Genomic DNA, 20,906 nt, shown 5'->3' with positions numbered 1-20,906 from the left:
TCAGGTGTGAGAGGACAGTGGTGCCCAGGAGGAGTGATCGGTAAAGACGTGGTAAAGGCATTCGGCCTTTACTGGGCAGGAGAGGAGCTTAGAACAGGAAAGTGAAGAGAAAGGGAGACAGCGGAGAGGCCTGCATCTTGGCAGTTTTAACCAGTTTGAAGAACGGGTGTCGTGGGAGCAATTGGGTAAAAATAAATAAACTAATTAATGATTGTGAAGGATGAGAGGGTGTGGTAATGATACAAGGTCCAGGGTGTGGCCGTGGCAGTGGGTGCTTAGGTGGAACAGAGTAAGGTCACGGGAGCTGCGAAGGCCGAAGAGCCACCAGGCTAGAGCAGCATGTTGCTAGTGCCTGCATCACCCACTGCTCCCCTCTCCCCTCCTGACCGAAGCCTGGGGGGCCAGGACCACTGCAACCCTGCCAGCTAGAGTGCAAAGAGGAAATAGAATTAGAAACCATGGTTTGGCTTGAAGACCAGAAAATCAGATACCAGCAGATAACACTGAAGACAGAAAGACTTTATGAAACATTCACAGCAGTGACTCGATAAGTTCTTCAAAAGATATCTCACAGACAGGAACTGTTTTTTCCAGATTCAAGATCTCCAGGTAACAATTGCCTGGCTTCTTGGTTCACCTATGAGACTTGATAATGCAGATAATGCTGAAAACTATAAGGACTTGGGACCTGATAATGCAAAACACGTAGAAAGAAAGAGAGTGAAGTTGCTCAGTCGCGTCTGACTCTTTGCGACCCCATGGACTGTAGCCTACCAGGCTCCTCCATCCATGGGATTCTCCAGGCAAGAATACTGGAATGGGTTGCCATTTCCTTCTCCAGGGAATCTTCCCAACCGAGGGATTGAATCCAGGTCTCCTGCATTGCAGGCAGACGCTTTACCCTCTGAGCCACCAGGGAAGCCCAAACATGTAGACGGTGCAACTAAAACTGCAGAGCCCTGGATCCGTTTGGATGTAAGTAATCCTGCTTGGAAGCCCGGGGTAAAGGCTTGCTACCCTTCTTCAGGTTCAGTGTCGTGGCGACTACCTGATAGTGATGAAAGTGCAGGTGATGCTAAGGCAGTTCTCACTGTGGTCCAGGAGCTCCCGACACAGGATGTAGCTGCTGGGACAAACCGAACCAAAGGAGGCTTGCCTGATGCTTCAGATGAGCATATTCTTGGTGTTGACACAGGAAATGCAGTTCTCTGTGAAGCCGCTCAAGTTCTGCTGCAAATAGAAGAACTCAGAGAGCTGCAGACAAAAATGAAGGCAGCCGGAGTGGCTGTTCAGGCAGTTCTTGCTGATCCAAAGACAGACCACAAACCCAGAGGATTGTGGGGAATACCAGGTTCACCTGGTCACATGCTCGGAAAGAATCATTCTGAACAGACTTATCTGATGGATATAGGAGCCACTCAGAACATTCTAGAAGAAGTCAGTCTTGTCCTAAATTTCTTCGGCTTTAGAAGACAGCGTCACCCAGGTACACTGACCGGTGAAAGTTCTATTTAGCCCCCAGGACTCTATCAGCCGTTGAACACAGCAGAGGGAGTGGGCATGATTCAGGTCTCCAGGAACGTGTCAGCGATGGCCTGTACCGATTTGCTTCTAACAAAATCATCCACCGCTGCAGGGTAAGCCTGCAAGTTCCTGGACAAAATTTGTTCACTCAGCTCTGTAACTCTAGAGCCTAACAGATGCCCACCATGCATACCAGAAAGAAGCTCTGTAAACCCTTGTAGACTGAGGGCAAGAGGAGAAGGGAACAACAGAGGATGAGATGGTGGGATGGCATCACCGACTCAATGGACATGAGTTTGGGTAAACTCTGGGAGTTGGTGATGGACAGGGAGGCCTGGCATGCTGCAGTCCGTGGGGTCGCAACTCGACTGAGGGACTGAACTGAACTGAAACCCTTGTTGATTGAATGATTACTGGTTTATACTATTTGTGATGGAATTTAGCATGGCCATCTAGTAACAGGAAGTATATCAAGACTTTTAAGTTCAAGATTCAGTTCAGTTCAGTCGCTCAGTCGTGTCCGACTCTTTGCAACTCCATGAATCACAGCATGCCAGGCCTCCCTGTCCATCACCAACTCCCGGAGTTCACTCAAACTCATGTCCATCAAGTCGGTCATACTATCCAGCCATCTCATCCTCTGTCGTCCCCTTCTCCTCCTGCCCCCAATCCCTCCCAGCATCAGGGTCTTTCCAATGTGTCAACTCTTTACATGAGGTGGCCAAAATATTGGAGTTTCAGCTTCAGCATCAGTCCCTCCAATGAACACCCAGGTGACTCCCCCACAAAATCCTTGAAATAGAGCAAAATGAAGGCTATTTTTTTATGTGCAGTAAAAAACACCTAACAGAAGATTTTCTGTTTTAACCATCTTTAAGTGTACAGTTTAGTCACATTAAGTATATTCACATTGCTGTGAAACAGATTTCCAGAACTTTGTCAGCTTGTAAATCTGAAACCCTATATTCATTTAACAAAGCTCTCACCTTTTGCCCTGCTCACCAGCCCCTGGCACCCCATGAATCTACTTCACATGTGTGAAATCATACAGTATTTATCTTTTTGTGATTGGTTTATTTCATTTAGCATAACATCCTAAACTTTCACCCATGTTGTGGCGTGTGACAAGATTCCTTTTCTTTTTAAGGCTAAATAATAGTCCATTGTGTGTATATACTATATTTTCTTTATCCTTTATTTCTTCCTGCTTTATCTTACTCATCTGTTGACAGACATTTGGGATGCTTTACCTCTTGGCAATTGTGAATAATGCTGCTATAAATATGGTTGTATGCATGTATTTCTTTGAGACTCTGCTTTCAATTATTTAGGATATACACACTCAGTTCCATTTTTAATTTTTTGAGGATCTTCCATACTGTTTTCCATAGTGGTTGCACCATTGCACAATCTTGACAACAGTGCCCAAGGGTTCCTATTTCACCATATCCTCACTAATCCGTCTTATTTTCTGGGTTTTAGTAGCCTTTCTAATGAACGTGAGGTGATATGTCATTGTGGTTTTGATTTGCATTTCTCTGCAACAATTATAGGATTCCCTCTTTTCATTTTGATGATCATATTTCCAAGCCTTCTATTCCCAAAATCTAACCGATTTATCAATAATCACATAATTTATATTCAACAATGACTAATCCAACTTACATCAAAACAAATAATAAATAACCATAATTATAAAGGACAAACCTGGTGATTAGTGATGTTGAGTATCTTTTCATGTGCTTGCTGGCCACTTGAATGTCACCTTCAGTGAAATGTTTAGTGAAGTTTTTCCCTATTTATTATCAGAGTATTTAGGGGCTTTTGTTTGTTTGTTTTAAGAATTCTTTATTTATTCTAGATATTAATCCTTTATCAGACATATGATTTTTAAATAATTTCTCCCATTCCATAGGTTGCTTTTTCTCTCTGCTCACGGTATTCTTTGATGCACAAAATGTTTAAGTTTGAGGTGATCAAAATATAGACAAAGTTTTAACCACAATGAAGTAGTTAAGAGATTGTGACCCTAATACACCTAATGTTGGCAAGAAAATCTTGCTTATATGATTAGAAAGATATTCAAGGTAAACTGAAATTTTCCCCAAGATCTCTCTCTGTTTGAAGTGTTGGCTTTGCAACTGACTCTGCAGTTACTCTAAGCTATATTCTTCAAAGGACTCTGTGCAACCCTGGACCTGCTTAACACAATAACACAATAAAGCTGATGTTATAGGACATGGTTCAGTAAGACCAAAAAAAAAAAAAAAACATGGTATAGAAATTATTACTAAGGAAATGTTTTGAGCTGTGTAGTGTCCTAGAAACCAAGTAAATAAAGTATGCTGCTGCTGCTAAGTTGCTTCTGACCCTGTGCAACCCCATAGACAGCTGCCCGTCAGGCTCCCCCATCTCTGGGATTCTCCAGGCAAGAACACTGGAGTGGGTTGCCATGTCCTTCTCCAATGCATAAAAGTGAAAAGTGAAAACTGAAAGTGAAGCCGCTCAGTCGTGTCCGACTCTTAGCGACCCCATGGACTGCAGCCTACCAGGCTCCTCTGTCCATGGGATTTTCCAGGCAAGAGTACTGGAGTGGGGTGCCATTGCCTTCTCCAAAAAAGTATGCTAGGTGCTATATGTTGTTCTTCAGTCTCTCAATCATGTCCAACTCTTCGCAACCCCATGGACTGCAGCAGCCCAGGCCTCCCTGTCCATCACCATCTCCCAGAGCTTGCTCAAACTCATGTCCATTGAGTCAGTGATGCCATCCAACCATCTTGTCCTCTGTCATCCCCTTCTCTTCCTGCCTTCAATCTTTCCCAGAATCAGGGTCTTTTCTAATGAATCGGTTCTTCACATCAAGTGGCCAAAGTATTGGAGTTTCAGCTTCAGCATCAGTTCTTCTGATGAATATTCAGGACTGATTTCCTTTAGGATGGACTGGTTGGATCTCCTTGCAGTCCAAGGGACTCACAAGAGTCTTCTCCAGCACCACAGTTCAAAAGCATCAGTTTGTTCCCTCTCAGCCTTCTTTATGGCCCAACTCTCACATCCATTACATGATTACTGGAAAAAACAAAGCTTTGACTAGAGGGACTTTGTTGGCAAAGTAATGTCTCTGCTTTTTAATATGCTGTCTAGGTTGCTCATAGCTTTTCTTGCAATGAGCAAGTATCTTTTAATTTCATGGCTGCAATCACCATCTGCAGTGATTTTGGAGCCCAAGAAAATAAAATCTGCTTCTACTTTTTCCCCTTCCATTTGCCATGAAGTGAAGGAACCATATGCCATGATCTTAGTTTTCTGAATGTTGAGTTTTAAGCCAGCTTTTTCAATCTCCTCTTTCACCTTCAAGAGGCTCTTTAGTTCCTCTTTGCGTTCTGCCATAAGGGTGGTGTCATCTGCATATCTGAGGTTATCAATATATCCCCCGGCAATCTTGATTCCAGCTTGTGCTTCGTTCAGCCTGGCATTTCACATGATATACTCTGCATTGAAGTTAAATAAGCAGGGTGACAATACAGGGTGTCATTACAGCCTTCATGTACTGCTTTCCCAATTTTGAACCAGTCTGTTGTTTCATGTGCATTTCTAACTGTTGCTTCCTGACCTGCATAATGTTTCTCTGCATATAGGTTTCTCCATCCAGGAGGCCGGTAAGGTGGTCTGGTATTACCATCTCTAAGAATTTTCCCATTTGTTGTGATCCACACAGTCAAAGGTTTTAGCACAGTCAATGAAGCAGAAGTAGATGTTTTTCTGAAATTCTCTTACTTTTTCTGTGATCCGATGGATGTTGGCAATATGATCTCTGGTTCCTCTGCCTTTTCTAAATCCAGTTTGAACATCAGAAAGTTCTTGGTTCAGGATCTAATTAAAGGAAAGAAAACCAGTTTTCAGCATTTCAAACAGAAGTAATTAATAAAGGAAATGGCTACAAGAGTATTAGAAGAGATGGAGGGGCAAAAGAGGAAAGGGGTGATTTCTCAAAGATTATTAGCTTCAGGAAAACATCACCACTCTGGGCTAGAGGGGCAAAAGTGTTCCCTAAAACCCAGGGACCCAGGCACCCTGAGGCACCTGTTGGCTGTTGGAGCCCAGTGGTGTGAGCAGGAGCCCGGAGCCTACACCTCCAGGCTGTTACTCTCTTGTCCGCAGCCACCACCTGACTCACTGCTGCCCCTGTCACCAGAGCCAGCGCTGTCACCACCACCGACACTGTCTCCTCAGCTGTTCTGCCCTCGCTGACACCATAGGAAACCAGAGTCAGAAAGGCAGTCAATTCTCTCTCCCTTTCATCTTGCAGCGCCTTATGTTGACAAAACCTAAACAGAAACCAGCCAGCTTGGGAATCTGGAAAATACAATTTCTCTCTCACCGATATATAGCAGAGCATAGAAGGGCAGATGAGGACAGAAAGCAATAGGCAAATGACCCGCACAGGCTACCCTCTTGGTCACGGAGCATCCCTTCTCATTCTTCTACCTCTATTTAGGTGACAGACTCAAAGACTAAATGGAAGTTACTCATCAGCGCTACCTGCATCTCAGAAACCTTTCACATGTGCCGTGTGCTCAGTCGAGTCTGACTCTTTGTGACCCCGTGGACTGTAGCCTGGCAGGCTCCTCTGCCCATGGGCTTTCCCAGGCAAGAATAGTGGAGTGGGTTGTCATGCCCTCCTCCAGGTGATCTTCCTCAAACAGTGATCGAAACTTTGTCTCCTGTGTCCTCTGCAATGCAGGCAGAATCTTTACCCATCAAGCCAGCCTCTCATAGGTCTCCTTTATCGTCAGTGTAAAGTTATTTTGGGGGGCTCCAAAATCACTGCAGATGGTGACTTCAGCCATGAAATTAAAAGATGCTTGCTCCTTGGAAGAAAAGCACATTACTTTGCCAACAAAGGTCCACCTAGTCAAGGCTATGGTTTTTGCAGTAGTCATGTATGGATATGAGAGTTGGACTATAAAGAAAGCTGAGCACTGAAGAATTGATGCTTTTGAACTGTGGTGTTGGAGAAGACTCTTGAGAGTCCCTTGGACTGCAAGGAGATACAACAAGTCCATCCTAAAGGAACTCAGTCCTGAATATTCATTGGGAGGGTTGATGCTGAAGCTGAAACTCCAATACTTTGGCCACCTGATGCAAAGAACTGACTCATTGGAAAAGACCCGGATGCTGGGAAAGACTGAAGGCAGGAGGAGAAGGGGACGACAGAGAATGAGATGGTTTGATGGCATCACTGACTCACTGGACATGAGTTTGAGTAAACTCTGGGAGTTGGTGATGGACAGGGAGGCCTGGAGTGCTGCAGTCCGTGGGGTCTCAAAGAGTCAGACATGACTGAGCAACTGAACTGAACTGAAAGCTAAAGCCCCATAGTTTGGAGGTTAAGAGCCTACCAAGTTAGACCAAGCTTCCTCTCACAACTTCTCACTATCCCAGTTAGATCGATCCATATTTCATTTCTCAAACACATCGTGTGTGTTTCTTCCTCTAAGCCTTTGAGCTTGTCACTTCCCCCACCCAGAACGCGTTCCCCATCTCACCTTTTCTACCTCCTCGGCTTCGGGCCTACCCAGTGTTCTCGGCATGGCTCAGGTTCAATTCCCGCACACAGGCCCCTCCCCAAGGCGCCGGCCCGCAGGACTTTCCCCGCCCTCCGAATCCTTCCTGTCTATCCCGCTGATAGAGACCATTAGCCTTGCTGGCACCCCATGGCACCTAGTGGCATATTGTTTCCAGCCTACCCGCTTTCCGACTGATTTCTGGCAGTGGAGCATAGAGAAAATGAATTGGCAATGCATAGCCAGCTATGAATTTGAAGCCCAAGCAGTTTACTGCCTGCCCAATATCAGCTTTCCTGCAGCCTCCCGTAGGCCCCACTAGGCTCTGCCTGTTTGATTCTGAATTGTAATTTGCAGCAGTTTGTCAGCTCTCCATAGCAAACTTCAAAGGAGTTCAGCTGGCCTTCAGAAATACTGTTCTCAGATTACCACCAAGCTAGCAACCTGATTGAGGGTATTACTAAACCACACAGCTTGCCAGCTAGTATCAAGTCAAAGCAGAAGCAAACAAAATGTTTTTGAGGGTGTTGCTCAACAGGAATTGTGAGAAAACTTGCAAAGACTCAGAACTGAACAAATTTCTGCATAGCCATCCTGAGTCTGCTCCTGACAAAGATGAAAAAGAAACAAAGGAGCTATAAACCCTTCTTCTCTATGGAAGTTTAAGATTAGCTTTTACCAACAAAAAAATTCTTCATCAACAGGAAGGGCAATCAGCAAAGAACCGAAGACGTGATTCTTGTCCCAGTTCTTGCCTGGGATGAGGCATGTCTCTCTCTCTGGATTTCAGTTTCCTCATCTGAAAAATTAAGAACTTGAACTAGATAATCCCCAAAGGCCCTTGCAATCATAAAATCTGAAGATATCTTTAATTGCTTTCTGGTATCCTTTTATAAAATATCCAATTAATTTATTGAATTAATAGGTTATTAATTACCTATTATACTGAGAGCTACCACACACGGTGGTTCAGTTTGTACACTGAACAAATCCCGAGGCCACCATCTACATTATAGTATGTAAACTATACCCCTGTGTTGAGTGATATACAGCCTGAACATCCAAACACAGCAACCTTGACTATGCTCTCCAAATTTGCAGATATTTAAGTTTTCACCTTTCATTTTCCATTTTGTTTTTTGTTGTTGTTGTTCTGTTTTCAAATGTAGGGTATACTTTTTTCTTTTTTTGACTGCACTGCACAGCATGTGGGATCTCAGTTCCCCAACCAGGTATCGAACCCACGTCCCCTGCAGTGGAAGCACAGAGTCTTAACCACCGAACCACCAGGGAGGCCCCTCATCTTTTATTTTTTTAATACCCATTGTTTCTTGACCTTGGGTCCCTCCCAGCAGAAATAAAAACTACATTCATATCTGGTACTGAACTAAGTACTCTTTTTTTTTCTTTTTTAATATATCTCTATTTATTTATTTAGTTGTCTTGGGTCTTACTTTCAGCTTGTGGGATCTAGTTCCCTGACCACAGATCAAACCCCCTGCGTTGGGAACACAGAGCCCCAAGCTGCTGGACCACTAGAAAAGTCCCAGTACTCTCTTATTGATTAATTTTTAATCATGGATAAGAAATGAAACTATTAACATTAATATACCATTTATTGATCACCTCTATGCAAGACACTTTACATTATTACTACATCTAAACTTTATGAAATCCTATCAGGGATAAAAGTTTCATTCTTATCTTTGGATGAGAAAGTTGAGGTTCAGGGGAACTAAGTAAACTACCCCCAAGGGTTCCTAACCAGAGCTAGAAAGTGACTGAGATAAGGATTCAAAGCCACCTCTGACCCCAAAGTTCACTCCATCTTCCATGACACTTACTCTTGGGTTGGCCAAAAAGTTCATTTGGGTTTTTCTATAAAATGTTATATAAGCTTCATAATCTCCCAACAAGCCTGATGCTCTTGTGATATCAGTGAACAAGAACAAGTAATTAGGACATTCAATTAACCAGAAACAGCAGTAATATTGCATAATCACCCTAGAAAGAAGTCAACATTCCCATTTCCATGCTGATGTTGTCACTAACTGGAAATGGGCTTACCTCTCGATGGGCCTACCTCTCGATGGGCCTGTGTTCTCATCTGTCAGATAGGGGTAATGTCTTGGGACCTTTTTAGGATAATTAAGTACTAGCAATTCCTATGACAATGAGCACTTAATTATTTGCGTTCTCTGAGTTTTTGTTAGTTTTTTTGGCTCCAACTAAATTCTTGCACCACTCTTGTGATCACTTCAGATACCAAAGAGAGTTCTTTTGTGGTTCTTGTTTCTTTGTGCCTCCCACAGGGCGTTCCTGTACTTCTTCTCCCTCATCCTCAAGATCTCAGGTCTGAGAGCTTATTCCATATAGATCTGTAGGCTTTGAGACGTGTGCTTATTATCAGCAGCCCTGTCCTTCCCTCTCATGTCCCCAGCTCTTTCTGGATTTCCCAGTGAACTGTCCATTGCATTCCTAAAGTGGGCTGGTGTCAGAAATGTGGTCAAGCCGGGGGGTGAAGTGGAAGGATGGATGCTATCTGGCTCCTTCATAGACTCTGTCTTTCAGCTCAGTATCACTCGATAGAATTAGAGGATGCCCTAATGAGCAGCCATAGAAGTTTCAGATCCAGACCAGGTTTTCCTTCTCAATATGAATAATCAATCATTATGACTATGATTATGAGGGGAGGAGAAAATAGAGATCTAAATACAATTAAAACATGTGAGTTATTTCCCATATACAGCTAATGTTTTCTTCTCCATACCACTTGGACGCAAGACATGATGTTTTATTTGTCTGTGTGTGTGCTTAGTCACTCAGTCATGTCCGACTCTGCGACCCCAGGGACTGTAGCCCACCAGGCTCCTCTATCCAAGGGGATTCTCCAGGCAAGACTATTGGAGTGGGTAGCATGACATCCTTGGGGGGATCTTTCCAGCCTAGGGATCGAACTCAGGTCTCCCGCGTTGCAAGTGGATTCTTTATCTGGCTCTGAATTCTTGTCCATGTGGATGGAAAAAAATATAACCTTCGTTATATGTAGAGGCCCACCTCCTTCCCCTTTGCCCAGAATTGTATTTGCATATTGGGTCACTTAGGTAATCCCAAAAATTTGGGGGAAAAGTACTCTGATTCCCAGTCTGTTGAGGTTGACACTAAAAGGCTCACTACCCAAAATTATGTGGCCCATTGAAAGATAACAGTGCAGGGCCTTCCCTGGTGGTCCAGTGGCTAAGACTCCACATTCCCAATGCAGATGGCCCTGGTTTGATCTCTGATCAGGATATTAGATCCCACATGCTGCAACTAAGAGTTCACGTACTACAACTAAAGATCCTGCATGCAGCAAGTAAGACCTGGCACAGTCCAATAAGTAAATAAATGAAAGCAAAAATAAATATTTAAAAAGAGATGACAGTTCATAGCCCAGCCCTGAGGACCTCAGTCGCTTCCAAGACTCCCATGATGCTGAGGGTTTAAACCCCAGGGTCCAGGCATCACTTCCAACAGAGGAGCCACTCCTTTCGGAACGTTGCATGGTGGCTGGGCACTGGTCCGTGCCACTCTTGTGACCACCGCTGCCACCAGGGAGAGTTCTCTGTGGTCCCTGCCCCTGTGTGGTTCCAGCCTGCTGTCTAACCCTGGAAAAGGAGTGTGTGATTGGTGAAGCTTAGGTCACAGGTCCTCACCTTCACTGCAAGGGAGACTGGGAGAGCAAGTATCTATACTGTGAGACAGGCTCTGCCTCTAACCAAGACATGGAAAACAGGGGATTTCCCAAACAGGGCATGAGCAAGAACAAAAGACAATGTCTGCCCTGCTTCAACCTGTGTGTCTTGGTGAAATCCCTTGAATTCTCTCTTTTTTTTTCCTTTGGTCGGATTGTGTAGCATGCGGGGTCTTAATTTCCTGCTCAGGGTGGAATCTTTGCCCGCTGCCGTGGAAGTGTGGCGTTTTAAACACTAGACCACCAGGGAAGTCCCTCCCCAGCCCCACCTTGTCTCTCCTCTTAGCTCCCTCAACTGAAAAAAGAGATAATGATACTGACTTCACAGAGTGAAAGACCAGGAAGCAAAAGCAGACCTGGGTAGCCCAGCCTCCCGCCTCAGTGGTGTGGCAGGATGGGGCAAAGAAGGACGAAACCCCAGGAGAGGAGGGATGAGATACAAAGCGCAGGTCTGGAGGTGATTATGGTCTGATCATCCAGGCCAGGACTTGAGCTGAAATGCCCTCTAAAAGCGGGAATCATCCAGAAAGTCATTCCTTTCCAACAGTTATCTCTAAGCCCAGAGGATTCTGGAAAGAGTCAGACTGAAAGAAAGGGAAAAGAGATCGGGAAAGGTGCTTTAAAATAGGACACTGGGTGCACAAGAGAGGGAGGGAAGTCAAAACAGTGCTGAAGCAGAGGTCATCTTGCCCTGAATCAGAGCGGGGTAACCGCGGCAGTTCCCCACCCGGGGCTCCGAGTCATCTGACCCTCCCACATGCCTGTGGGCGCCTGTTAGCCAAGTCAGAGTTGCAGCACAGCAGCCATGGAGCTAAACTGTTAGACCTCTGCATTTTTGCTTTTCATGTCCAAGGTCTCTACACGTGAAAAAAAAATCTAATGCGATTTTTTTTTCCTCATAGCTATGTGTCTCCGCTCATGGTCCAGACAGGAAAATAAATAACAATGGATTATGAAATATGGTTCCAGAAAGAATGTTGAAGTTTTTTTCCTGGTATTTTTCATCTCTACAATTGTGTGAGCTCAAAAATAATAACAAAAACACTGTGACTATATAAATGAAAGATATATACATATTTTTAAAACATCCTGCACAATTCTATAGTTACTATATATTTTATGTCCTATATATACCTGTGCATATATATATATATATATATATATATATAGAGAGAGAGAGAGAGAGAGAGAGGGGCTTCTCTGGTGGCTCAGATGGGAAAGCATCTGCCTACAACATGGGAGACCCGGGGTTCAATCCCTGGGTTGGGAAGATCCTCTGGAGAAGGAAATGGCACCCCACTCCAGTACTCTTGCCTGGAGAATCACATGGATAGAGGAGCCTGGTAGGCTGCAGTCCATGGGGTCACAAAGAGTCGGACACGACTGAGCGACTTCACTTCTTTCACTTCTATATATATAGAGAGAGAAAGACAGAGAGAGGGACACAGAGAGAGAGAAGTCGTGTCTGACTCTTTGCAACCCCATGGACTGTAGCCTGTCAGGCTCCTCTGTCCCTGGGATTCTCCAGGCAACAATACTGGAGTGGATAGCCATTCCCTTCTCCTGGGGATCTTCCTGACCCAGGGATCAAACTAGGGTCTCCTGCATTGCAGACAGATTCCTTACCGGATGAGTCACTGGTAAAGCCCAATGTATATACATAAAAATAATTAAATTGTACATTTTAAATTTTATTAAAAATTGTTGAATTGTACATTTACTATGGGGGTATTTTATGGTATGTAAATTATACCTCAATAAAGCTATCTTTAAAAACTAACCTACACAAGGTTTGAAGACAGATTACAAAGTAGCAGAATATATTTGCCATGAAAATAACTGGAATAGAGGTATCCTTACTACATAAAGAACTCTCCAAACTTGTGAGAAAAATGTTTACACACGAATGGAAAAAAACGGGCTAGAGAATATATAGAAACGGTCAACAAACATGGGGAAAACCTTCATCTTCACTAGAAATCAAATATATATAAGGTTAAAGAAGTAAAAATCTTAATCTAGAAAAATCTAGAAAATTACAACTTCTTTTTTAAAATAATGTTCAGAATTGGTGACAGCGGCTGACTCAGGCTGAGAAAACCCCTAGATCTGCCAAATATCACCCCCCTTCCAAACCAAGAGTGAATTAAGCCCCTCTGTGTTTCAGTGTCACCCTAAACTTCCATCTCTTATCCCTTACTGTTACTGGCTACTAACATACCGTATCACCCAGTTAAATTTCAATTCCCTGAGAACTGTGGCTTATTCTTCAGTGTACTCCCAGCTTTAGCAGAGAGTATCAATTCTGCACATGTTAGGTATTGAATGAATAAGAAGAGTATAATCAGTACAGCTTTCCAAAGGGCATTTAGATAATGTCTATCAAGTCCTTAAAGGTTTTCATATTTTTTGACTCAGCGATTCAAAACAAATTAAAAATTTGTCCTAACCAAAATGTATAACGATATTCATCTCAGGGTTAGTTTTCATAATGAAAATTCGGAAACCATGCAGATGTCCCAACATTCAGCAATACATTAAATTTTTTTCCTATTTTCATGACCTCTTTTTATTGTGGTAAAATGTGCGTAACGGACTATTTACCATTTTAACCGTTTTAAAGTGTGCCGTTCAGGGACACTTAATACACTCACAATGTTGCTGTTGTGCAGCCATCACTACGACCTCTTTCCTTTTTGTGTTCCTCTTTCGAGCACATTTTCTTCACCCCAAAATAGAACCTCATACCCATTGAGCAGGCCTTCCCCAGCAGCCCCCAGTGACCACAATCTCCTTTCTGTCCCTATAGAGTTACCTATTTAGATATTCCATATTAATGGAATCATGTGGTCTTCTATGTCTGGCTTGTTTCACTTAGTATGATGTTTTCAAGATTCATCCGTGTCGTAGTAATTCATTCCTTTTTATGGCTGAATAATATTCAGCTGTGTGAATAATATCATATTTTATCTACCTGGCAATCAATTAATGAATATCTGGATTGTTCCACCTTTATCTATTGTGAATAGTGTTGCTGTAAACGTTCATGTCCAAATTTTCCTTTGAACACTGTTTTCAATTCTTTGCGGTATCTACACCAGGAGTAGAATTGCTGGGCATTTCTATGTTTATGTTCTATATAATTCTATGTTAAGTTTATTGAGGAAGGGTTGAATTGTTTTCTGCAGTGGCTGCACCATTTTACATTCTCACCAGAAATGCACAAAGGTTCCATAGATTCACATTTTATCACACGCTTTTGCGACGTGAGACTGTCCCGGCATGAATAAAATAGACAAGTCCATGCTTTTAAGAAACAGACATTCAGCAGACGGAGTTGGGTAATACACAAATAAATATTAATCTTTTTATTTTTTTCAACCAGTTAAAAATGTCAGTGAAGTTGCTTAGTCATGTCCGACTCTTTGCGACCCCGTGGACTGCAGCCTACCAGGCTCCTCCATCCATGGGATTCTCCAGGCAAGAATACTGGAGTGGGTTGCCATTTAGACTCATTCTTAATATGAAACTGAAACTGTTAGTTGCTCATTCATGCCTGACTCTTTACGACCCCATGAGCTGTAGCCTGCCAGGCTCCTCTGTCCTTGGGATTTCCCAGGCAAGGATACTGGAGTGGGTTGCCATTTCCTTCTCTAGGGGATCTTCCCGACTCAAGGATCAAACCCAGGTCTTCTGCATTGTAGGCAGATTTTTTTACCATCAGAGACACCAGGGTATGAGGATCATACAAAAACAAGCTACAAGCCAGACGTGGCCCAAGGGCTGTCGTTTTCAACCCCTGGCCTACACTTCCACTTGTCAAGACTGACCTAGCTGCTGCCAACCTGCCAGAAACAAAGATCAATGCTTAGCCCTGGGTACAATGTCTCACAACTAGCTGATCAACCCCTTTGGCAATAAGAGGAAGGGTTACTGTGATACCACTGGCGTTGGGAGGAATGCATGTGGAACCCAGGTGACCTAGTCAGGACACTCTTGGTGTCCCCTGGCAACTGTACTGTGAGTGGACAAGCGCTGCAACCCTGACCTGAGGAGGACATGGTGACGAGGGGCTCAGACCGCCACCAGGCAAGCCATCAAGATTGGAAGAAGTGACTTGAGTGTGAAGACAGAGGGGGAGGGGGAGGAAAACTGCCAGATGTGGCCCAAGACCAACTGCAGCTACAGGATCCCAAGAGCCTCCCTCTTCCAAGTTTTCCCCTTGGTAAGAGAGTCATGGAACTCATGGAGATGCTTCCCAATAAGAAAAAGGGAATCTGCATGGATCGAGGCATGGACTTTAGCCACCATGGATGTGAAACCATGCAGGACCCTATGGGGCCTTCCTGGGACAGACCCCTCCCCATATCCTCTGCTGTAGGTAGCCCTCTTTGAAGGACCAAATAATAGTATCTCAAACGATTTCCTGAGATTTTCAGATGCTAAAACCCTCCACCAAATGGAAAAAATTAACCATTTGATGGTCATGAGCATGCAGCCCCAGACCTTCTGGCACCTAAAGATTGATCACCATCAACCAATGAGAGACATGCACATGAGGAGATCACACACCCTCTGACCCTCACCCCTCACCTGACCTTTAAACACGATTTATTGAAACCCTTCAGGGAGTTCAGGATCCGGCGACATGAGCCACCTCTTCCCCTTGCACAGTCTCACTATAAGCCTTTCTCTACTTAAAACTCCAATGTTTCAGTTTATTTGACCTCACTGTGCATCTGACACATGGTCTTGGAGCTTGCATTCCGTAACAGAAACGTGCTGCCTAGGTCTCCCTTTTAGAGTGAGCCTCCTGCCTCCCCCCACCCAATGTGTAGTTAGCTAACAGCCTCAGCCACAGTGCCTTCAGGATCCAGTCCAAGAGCAGACCAATGTCCCAGTTCAATCAATTAAGCAGATGAAGTTCTCTCTGACAGCAAGCTGTTTCAGACCTTCTATTCAGGCTTTCCACTGACTGGATGAAGCCCACCCACATTAGGGAGGGCAACGTCCTTTACTCAGTCTACCTGATCAAATGTTAATCTCGTCCCAAAACAGACACACAGACCCACGCGACAATGTTTGACCAAATATCTGGCACCACAAAACCTGGTCATGTTGCCTATGTCTGTCTACTCGTGCGTTGCGCTTCAGATAGTCTCTGACTTAGGCTGGCTGACACTCAAAAAACACGTAGATACTTTAAGCTTTTTTTACTTGGCCAGTCGTTACTCTGGGATTGGATAGTAGTTGATTGGCATCTTGGACAATATACAACTAATCTGATTAAAATTAAAACAAGCCAATTATGAACCATGTAAAACTAACCTGAAACTCAGTTTTATAAATATTGTGTACCTCACCGGCTTAAGAACTCCTTGAACACATGGGAACGGTCTTAAATTATCTTTTATCCCCTTAGCCTTATATATTGTCAGGAAGCCTCATTGTGTCTCAAAGTTTCAATCTCTTTATCTGTAGAATGGGGATTAAATGATCAAATTAGATAATGCAGATAAAATGATAAACAGTATATGGCATGTAGTTAGTTCTTGTCCAGTGTTCACTTTTATTGTCATCATCACCATTTCTACATAAATCAATCATGCTAAACTACGTAGTAAAATGTATTCTTTAAATGTATCCACAACATCCTTACATTCCCTCTTATTCCTTACAAACAGAACTGAGTGTGGGGGGCAGGTGACGATTCAAGTAGGATACGCCTTCTGAACTTTGTCCTACTCTTTCTTTTTTCTTGGGATGTAGACATGATGCCAGAAGCTCCAGCAGCTATTTTGTGACTATGAGGCAATTTGAGTATAGAAGCCAGCACTGGGGATAGTGGAAAAGAAAGGAGGAGCCTGCATAACCAGAAGCTGCCATACCACTCCTGGACTCCCCATTCCTGACTTCTCAACATACAAAAAGCAAATAAGTGAAACTCTAATTTGTTTAGACAATACTGTATACCTGTTTCTTCATCTATTAAATGGAGAGAATGATAGTAACTTAGTGTATAGGTTTGGTGCGAGGATTAAATAGTTAATATACATGACTAAAAATAATGGAAAACTATGAGCAGAATGACCTCTGAAAGTTGTAACAATCTGCTACTTCTTTCTCTTTTGTGAGAAAAATGTCTGGCATTTAAGTGCTCAATAATGTGTAAGCTATCATGAGCAACACTATTATTATTTCAAGTTTTTGTTAAAGGTAATTTAATGCAGTTCATAATTAATACTGCAATGATTTAAAACTCTATTAAAACTATCTAATGGTCAGAGAAGATATTCTTTATAAAATGTTTAGTGAGAGAAAAAACACATTATTAAACTATATATATAGTATGACCCCAACTTAAACCATTATAGAAATGCTCAGAAATTTGAAAAAGTTTTAGAAAGAATTAGTTTTCAGTGATATGATCACAGGTGATGTTTGTTGTCTTTAAAGTTTCTCCATTTCCAAAATGTTAACAACAAACACAGAACATTTATAACTGGGAAAGATGTTATTCTGAGACATTAAAAGGAGGCTAAGCTATTACTTTGCCAACAAAGGTCCGTCTAGTCAAGGCTATGGTTTTTCCAGTGGTCATGTAGGGATGTGAGAGTTGGACTGTGAAGAAGGCTGAGCACCGAAGAATTGATGCTTTTGAACTGCAGTGTTGGAGAAAACTCTTGAGAGTCCCTTGGACTGCAAGGGAATCCAACTAGTCCATTCTAAAGGAGATCAGCCCTGGGTGTTCTTTGGAAGGAATGATGCTAAAGCTGAAACTCCAGTACTTTGGCCACCTCATGAGAAGAGTTGACTCAATGGAAAAGACTGATGCTGGGAGGGATTGGGGGCAGGAGGAGAAGGGGACGACAGAGGATGAGATGGCTGGATGGCATCACCGACTCAATGGATGTAAGTTTGAGTGAACTCCGTGAGTTGGTGATGGACAGGGAGGCCTGGCGTGCTGCGATTCATGGGGTCGCAAAGAGTTGGACAGGACTGAGCATCCGAACTGAACTGAAGATATAACAAGTGATTTTTATCTTAAGCAGATTTAAAGTAGCAATCCATGTGCTAGCACAAATCATCTAAGGAATAAGATAAATAAGTTGCATTAGTGGTGAATTCATTCACACAGCAGAGCTAGTGGGAGTTGGACTTCAAAAGAAGGGCCTGTACATAGATAAACTGATACTAAGTTTATGAGCGTCCTAAAGTTTCTGACCCACAGGTAAGGAATGTCTAAAAGGGAACACCGAGTACTTAGTGTAGGGAACTTGGCTTGCTGCCTACTCATTAGAGTGAGAGGGAAACACCAGGCATGACTTATTAAACACATTTAAAGAGCATGCTTCTAACTGATTGTTTGTTTATGGAGACAAGCAGTACCCAGCACCATGCAGGGCAACTGTCTGAATTAAACAACTGTAGCAATAAACTTAAGCTTGATATACTGACTCAAGATTTTGATTTTGTTTATGGAGACAGGCTCATAACATCATTCAAGGCTTTAATCAAAACACAGAATTGATCCCTGAGTCTCCCTCCAACAAGCAGCACAGCCCTCTTGGGTGTGATGTCTGTACCCTCACCTACACATCAGGAGAGAGTTGTTTCAGCGTCAAGGAAATTCATAGGTATGTATTTTACACTTGGATTTTTTTATGTGTGCATTTCTAAGAACAGAACGCAAGGAGCGTGGTTTTCTGATGCAAATCCCAATGAAATATAATTTCTTCAAGAAGCGAAGCAGTGCCAGCAGACGGTTTTCAGAGGTTAACATCTGGCTTTCAAAAAAATTACCAACTCTGGCATTGTGCTCGCAAATACGGTGCTCTTCGCCACACGTGGAGGAAGTGTTGCGCTTCCAAAGTTCTCTGACGTCGCTCCTCCCCCACCTGCCTCCGGCACGCCCACCACCACCTGCAGCAGATTGCTAGCTTGGTAAAGTGCCCAGCTCAAGCCCCAGCGGAAAGGGGCTTACTTCCTCTACTCCTCCCAATACCATCTCTTCAAGACGCTGGGATTCTAAAACACGAAATGTAAAGGGGGAATGGAATGCTACACAGAAAGCGATGCTGGCCAGTAAATATTTGCTCCTATTATTATATTCACTGGCTCCTGTTATTTCTCAAGGCATTAGGAGTCACAATAGTAATTGCTAACATTCAGGCCAGGCTTCAGTGGCCGCGGCTCCTGGGCAGTTGCTCGGGAGCCCACACTCGGAGCCACCTTGCCCTTGGCTTAGAGAGCTGCCATTGTCATCTTAAGTTTTGAACATTTTCGATTTTCCCTGAGTCCCACAAATTATGTAGCCATCCCATTAACATTTATAGAGCACTCACTGTGCATCAGACTCTGTTCTAAACTTTTATCCACGTGTTAATTTCCTCATTGTTGTTTAGTGGCTAAGTTGTGTCCCACTTTCTGCAACCTCATGGATCGTAACCCACCAGGCTCCTCTGTCCATGGGATTTCCCAGGCAAGAATACTGGAGTGGGTTGCCATGTCCTTCTTCACGGAATCTTGCCAACCCAGGGATGGAAACTTGGCAAGTGGATTTTTTTTTTTTAACCCTTGAGCCACCAGGAAAGTCCAATTCCCTCATTATTGAAGGTAATTTACTGGAGTCTGTTTTCTAGCCAGTAAAAAGTGCTTGGCTTTGGAGGTGGGGAGTGGGAAGACACTTGTTCAGCAACTCTTTGTTTTTTAAAAGGGATTTTTTTCTTTTAACTCACATTACTATCTCTTTTATATCATAGATCTGCCATTATTTGTTGACTAGCTTGTTTTTTATGGGAACATAAGCTCCCTGATTTTTACCACTAAATTTACAGTATCTAATACAATATCTGATACACGATACATAATAATTACATGTTTTAGTAAAGTAAGTGTCCAAAGCTTTTTAGAAAACATAAAATTAGCAAAACAATGTCTCTGCAACAGAGACCAACAGACTATCACCATTCATGTCAAATCACTTCATTGCTATGGATGCTGATGCTGACTGATGTAAAAATGTTTTTTTGGCCTATTGTAAAATAAAAGCTCATTCAATTAAATAGTTATCAAGTCACTGCTATCTGCTTGGCAATGTGCTACATGCCAGAAGCATTCTAACAGATGGCTCCTCATCTCTAAAAGTTGAGTGTATCAGAGCAAGGAATGGTTCTCAAAGTGTGGTCTGGAAAGTGTCTCCAGAATTCTTTCAAAGGAGTTTCCAAGGTCAAAACTATACTAAACATCATTTGCCTTTTTCATATCTGTGGCCTACATGCTCAGTCGCCTCCAACTATTTGCAACCCCAGGGACTGTAGCCTGTCAGACTCCTCTGTCTGTGGGATTTTTCCAGGCAAGAATAGGGCAGTGGGCTGCCATTTCCTTCTTCAGGGGATCTTCCATACCCAAGGATCAAACCCACATCTCTTGCATCACCTGCATTGGCAGGCAGATTCTTTACTGCTGGTCCACCTGGGAATACATTGGTAGCAAGTAGATGTGAAAGTCGCTCAGTTGTGTCCAACTCTTTGTGATCCCATGGACTCTAGCCTGCCAGGCTCCTCTCTATGGGATTCTTCAGGCAAGAATACTGGGGTGGGCTTCCATTCCCTTCTCCAGGGGATCTTCCCAACCCAGGAATGGAACCCAGGTCTCCCGCATTGCAGGCACCTTCTTTACCATCTAAGCCACCAGGGAAGCCCTTTCATGTCCAGTCTCTCACAGTTGCAGTTTCCCAGAGGCTACAAGATATGTGATGAAGGATGGTGGGATATGTGCTTGTGTGTTGTGTCAAAACTTTCTCCATTTTAAGTTCTAAGTTCAGTAAATATTAATAGCTATAACCCACATGTCTTCCCTGAGAGTTCAGTTGGTAAAGAATCTGCCTGCAATGCAGGAGACCCGGGTTCTATTTCCTGCGTCGGGAAGATCCACTAGAGAAGGGATAGGCTACCCACTCCAATATTCTTGGGCTTCCCTTTGTGGCTCAGCTGGTAAAGAATCCGCTTGCAATTCGTAAGACCTGGGTTCCATCCCTGGGTTGGGAAGATCCCCTGGAGAAGGGAAAGGCTACCCACTCCAGT

At 43.4% G+C, this 20,906-nt stretch overlaps 1 pseudogene; it reads left to right on the top strand.

Annotated features, from left to right (window-relative positions):
* LOC102184769 lies at positions 459 to 9,464 on the top strand (annotated as a pseudogene).

Source organism: Capra hircus, chromosome 2 (genome assembly GCF_001704415.2).
Source record: "Capra hircus breed San Clemente chromosome 2, ASM170441v1, whole genome shotgun sequence".
NCBI classification, from domain to species: Eukaryota; Metazoa; Chordata; class Mammalia; order Artiodactyla; family Bovidae; genus Capra; species Capra hircus.
This window is presented reverse-complemented; position numbering and strand designations above follow the sequence as displayed.